Source organism: Heterodontus francisci, chromosome 35 (assembly GCF_036365525.1).
Source record: "Heterodontus francisci isolate sHetFra1 chromosome 35, sHetFra1.hap1, whole genome shotgun sequence".
Lineage (NCBI taxonomy): Eukaryota > Metazoa > Chordata > Chondrichthyes > Heterodontiformes > Heterodontidae > Heterodontus > Heterodontus francisci.
In genome coordinates this window covers 21,241,149-21,245,838 of record NC_090405.1, presented here as the reverse complement: position 1 = coordinate 21,245,838, position 4,690 = coordinate 21,241,149, and the positions used below count along the sequence as shown (strand labels likewise).

General features: G+C 43.4%; 1 non-coding gene across 1 annotated transcript; it reads left to right on the top strand.

Annotated features, from left to right (window-relative positions):
• The first annotated feature begins 1,202 nt into the window (after positions 1 to 1,202).
• Positions 1,203 to 1,275, top strand: trnaf-gaa (transfer RNA phenylalanine (anticodon GAA)). The gene has a single exon. It is a non-coding gene; the product is annotated as a tRNA-Phe (tRNA).
• The last annotated feature ends 3,415 nt before the right edge of the window (positions 1,276 to 4,690 follow it).

The following is a 4,690-nucleotide window of genomic DNA, read 5'->3' as shown; positions in this document are numbered from 1 at the left end:
AACAAAAGGTGAGTGCCCTGAAACGTTAACTGTGTTTCTCACAGCACAGATGCTGCCAGAGCTGCTGAACATTTCCAGCACTTTCTGTTTTTATTTCAGCATTTGCAGGATGTTGCTTTGATCTGAAAAAAAATGGATGATTGGCTGGGGGGTTCCAGTGAAATTCCACAGCAGCTAATAAAGCCTGACCTGTCAGTGGCTCGTTGGTCTAGGGGTATGATTCTCGCTTTGGGAGTATGGTTAATTAACATGCGAGAGATCCTGGGTTCAAGTCCCGGATGAGCCCTGGTCTGCTGGCATTTTTAGATTAAGGTTATCTATTGGTTTCAGCCTTGCAGAAGGTGGAATTGACTTCCATACGGAGCTGGCTTGAGGACCAGACAACTGGATTCAAAGAGCTTGTCGACAAAATTGTAATTAACTAAATGTACAGATAGCCAAGTGGGATAATAAAGTTGTTGCTGTAATTGTGACCTGACTCCAAAAACAACAGGACTGGGTTCTGGAATGGAATGGAATGGAATTCTTCAGTGTTTCTGTTGTTTGGCTTGCATTGACTCATCGATTTTCTTGTTTTTCACTTTGTCGATGCCTTTGAATAATTGTGGATCCTTCTTCAGGGTGTCTTCTTTCACCAGGTAGTTCTGACCTCTGATGATGTTGATTGTAATCAGCTTCAATTCGCTGATAGTTTTGGAAGTGAGCAGATTTCCTTTGCTTGAGTCTACAACATGGAACTCAGTCTGACATGTGGACCCATGGGAGGATTTGAATGCCACCCCTGCGTTGGAGTTGCATCCATCCAATAAGAGACCGAGTAGAAGTGACAGTTCTGTCAGTCGAATATGAGACTTTTAATGGCAGGGTTGTGAGTTTGAGTGCCATTCTGTTTTTCCCTTTTGTAAGGCCTCATGAGCAGAGAGTACAGGGAGTGTTTGAAATGAGCAAGTCTCGCTTTGATTCAGGACTCTTACCTCTCAGCAGCATCTCACTATGAAAGATTGAATTTGATCTCATTTCATTCTCAGCTCGGGGTCTGTGCGGCTCAGTGGCACTTCTGGCTGTCTCCCGCTTCACAATCCATCAGTACTGAGAAAGCAATGGGGAATATTACTCACATGTTGTGTTCTTTAATTTTTTGGAAAACTTGAATGTATGTATTTTCTTCCAAAACAAGGACACCAAACCACTGTTAAAGTGGGGCTGAAATAGCTCAGTTGGGAGAGCGTTAGACTGAAGATCTAAAGGTCCCTGGTTCAATCCCGGGTTTCAGCAATTTTGCTTCCTTATGCGTCTCTTGCCTTGGTTCTGATTTTCCGGTTGCACAATTTACTTTGAAATTATTTACCAAGCACCAGTGGATTGAATTTGAGAAACAACACAGAGTCATTTACAGCACAGAAGGTGGTCGTATGGCCTATCACGTCCATGCTGGCTCTCCCCGGAGCAATCTAGTCAGTTCCACTCACCAGCTCGGTCCCTTTCCTCCTGCAAGTTTCTTTCCTTCAAGTATCCATCTAATTTCCTTTTCAAATCATTGATTGTCTCTGCTTCCACCACACTTGTGGGCCAAGACATTACTACCCACAGCATAAAAAATTCCACCTCATCAAGGATGGGAAATACTTATATCTTCTATATTTGCTTATTCTCTATTTCTATGAGAATAGACTGACAGTCAACATGAAAGGAAACCCAAAAATCTTCGAGCAGCATTAAATGATAAGTGGGTAGTAAGAGGTTGAGTCGGGCCTATTAGGGACAAAAAGGATAATATAAGCTTAGAGGTGCAGGGCAATGTTAATCTACTTAATGAGTACTTTGCATCAGTGATCACTGAGGAAGTGGAATTTGACAAAATATCAGTCGAAGTGAAGAGAGTAGAGTTAATGGAGAGAGTACAAATTGAGAGAGGGAGGTACTAAAAAGGCTGGCTGTGCTTAGGGAAGATAAATCACCTGGTCTGGATGCCTGGCATCCCAGGTTGCGAAAGGAAATGCGGATGCAGATAATGGAAGAGTTTGCCATAATCTTCCAATCTTCCCTGGATACGGGGGAGGTGCCAGGAGTAAACAGTGGCAAATGCGACGCCCTTATTCAAGAAAGGGTGTAAGGACAGTCCGGCTAACTACAGGCTAGTTAGATTAACAGCAGCGGTGGGTAAGGTTTTAGAAAGAATAATCAGGGTAAAAAATCAACAGTCACTTGGAGAGGTTCGAGTTAATTAAGGAGAGTGAGCATGGATTTATAAATGGGAGTTCATGCTTGACTAATCTAACTGCATTTTTTGATGAACTAACAGAGCAGGTTGATGAAGGGAATGCAGTGGATGTTGTTTATATGGATTTTAAGGAAGCGTTTGACAAGGTACCACATAAAAGGGGGGTTTACAAAATTGAGGTTCGTGGTATAGGAGGGTCAGTGTCCAATTGGATAGAAAATTGGTTTAAGGACAGAAAACAGAGAGTCTTATGAAATGATTCTTTGTCAGACTGGAAGATAGTCGACAGTGGTGTTTCCCAAGGGTCAGTGCTGGAACCACTGCTTTTTTTGCTAAAGATAAATGACTTGGATCTTGGAATATTGAGTAGAATCTCAAAATATCCCGATGACAACAAACTTGGAGGAGTGGCAAACAGTGAGGATGATATGAACTGCCTGCAACAGGACAATGATAGGCGAGCAGAATGGGCAGACAGGTGGCAGATGGAATTTAATAGTGACAAGTGTGAGGTGATGTATTTTGGCATAAGGAATAGGGAGAGGCAATATTTACTTAATGGCACAGTTCTAAAGAGTATACTGGAATAGAGGGACTTGGGGTTCATGTGCATCAATCTTTGAAGGTGGCAAGACATATTGCGAGAGTGGTTAGCAAAGCATATGGGATCTTGGGCTTTATAAATAGAGGCATTGAGTACAAAGCAGGGAAGTTATGCTGAACCATTATAAAGCTCTGGTTAGGCCCCAATTGGAGTGTTGCTTCCAGTTTTGCTTACCACACTTAAGAAAGAATGTGAGCGTCCTTGAGAGGATGCAGAGGAAATTCACCAGAATGGATCCAGGGATGGAGGATTTTAGTTACAAGGTTAGGTTGGAAAAGCTAGGGTTGTTCTACCTGCATCAAAGGAGAGTGAGGGGAGAATTGATAGATGTGTTTTCGGCTATGACAGTTTTAAATAAGTTGGCAAGGAAACATTGTTCCCGTTAACTATTGGTACAAGGACTAGGGGACACAGATTGAAGGTTTTGGACAGGAGGTACAGGGGGAATGTGCGCAAGAACTTTCTTACACTGATTGGTGATGATCTGTAACTCGCTGCCCACGAGGGCGGTGGAAATGGAGATAATCGAGGATTACAAAAGGAATTTGAATGGGCACTTGAAGGAAATAATTTTACAGGGCTATGGGGATCGAGCAGACAAGTAATAACTCGTCTCCACTCCTAGTATTTCTAAATTCCACACATTCACTATAATGTGAACAATTATTTCCTGTTGTGTCTCTCTCAGATTTGTAAACTTCACTGTATTGGAGTGAAGTGACATCTACTGGCAAGAAACAAGAACTGCCGTGATGAGATCAGCCATGATTGTATTGAATGGCAGAGCAGGCTCGAGTGGCTGAATTGCCGACTCCGGCTCCTCGTTCTTATGTTCATAGAATCATACAGCACAGATGGAGGCCATTCGGCCCCATTGTGCCTCTGCTGACTCTCTAACAAAAAGATGCAATTAGTCCAACCCCCTGCCTATTTCCCCATAATCCTGGAGAATTTCACTTTGAAATATTTGTCCAATTCCCTTATGAAAGTTATAATTGAATCTGTTTCCACCACTCTGTCAGACAATTCATTCCAAATCCGAATCAGTTACTTGGTAAAAAGATCCTTCCTCACCTCCCCTTGACATTTTTGGCCAATTATTTTAAATCTGTGTCCTCTGGTTACTGACCCCCCAGGACAGTGGAAACAGTTTCTCCCTCTCTACCCTATGAAAATCCTTCATGATTCTGAACATCTCTATTAAATCTTCCCTTAACCTTCTCTACTCTGAGGAGAACAATCCCAGCTTCACCAGCCTGTCCAGAGAACTGAAACCCCGCATCTCTGGGATCATTCCAGTAAATGTCCTCTGAACTGTCTCAGAAGCTTTGATGTCCTTTCTAAAGCCTGGTGCCCAGAACTGGACACATTACTCGAGCTGAGATCGAGCCAGCGACGCCCACATCCCACGAACGAATAAAAAAACGCTCCCTAACCAGTCCCCAATTCTTAAGCATTTATAGACGCTCCCTGCCCAGTCCCCAAATCTTATTCATTTAGAAATGCTTCCTGCCCAGTCTCCAACTCTTATTCAATTATAGACACTCCCTGCCCAGTCCCCAGTTCTTATCCATTTACAGACGCTCCCTGACCAGTACCCAAATTTTATTCATTTAGAGACGCTCCCTGCCCAGTCCCCCAATTCTTATCCATTTGCAGACGCTCCCTGCCCAGTCCCCAATTCTTATCCATTTACAGACGCTCCCTGACCAGTACCCAAATTTTATTCATTTAGAGACGCTCCCTGCCCAGTCCCCAATTCTTATCCATTTATAGACGCCGTTTCGGGAAGCCTCACCGGGAAAAGCTTCACCACCGCCATCCGCAGGGATACAGATGGGATTGTTCCATCTTATTGTGGCCCT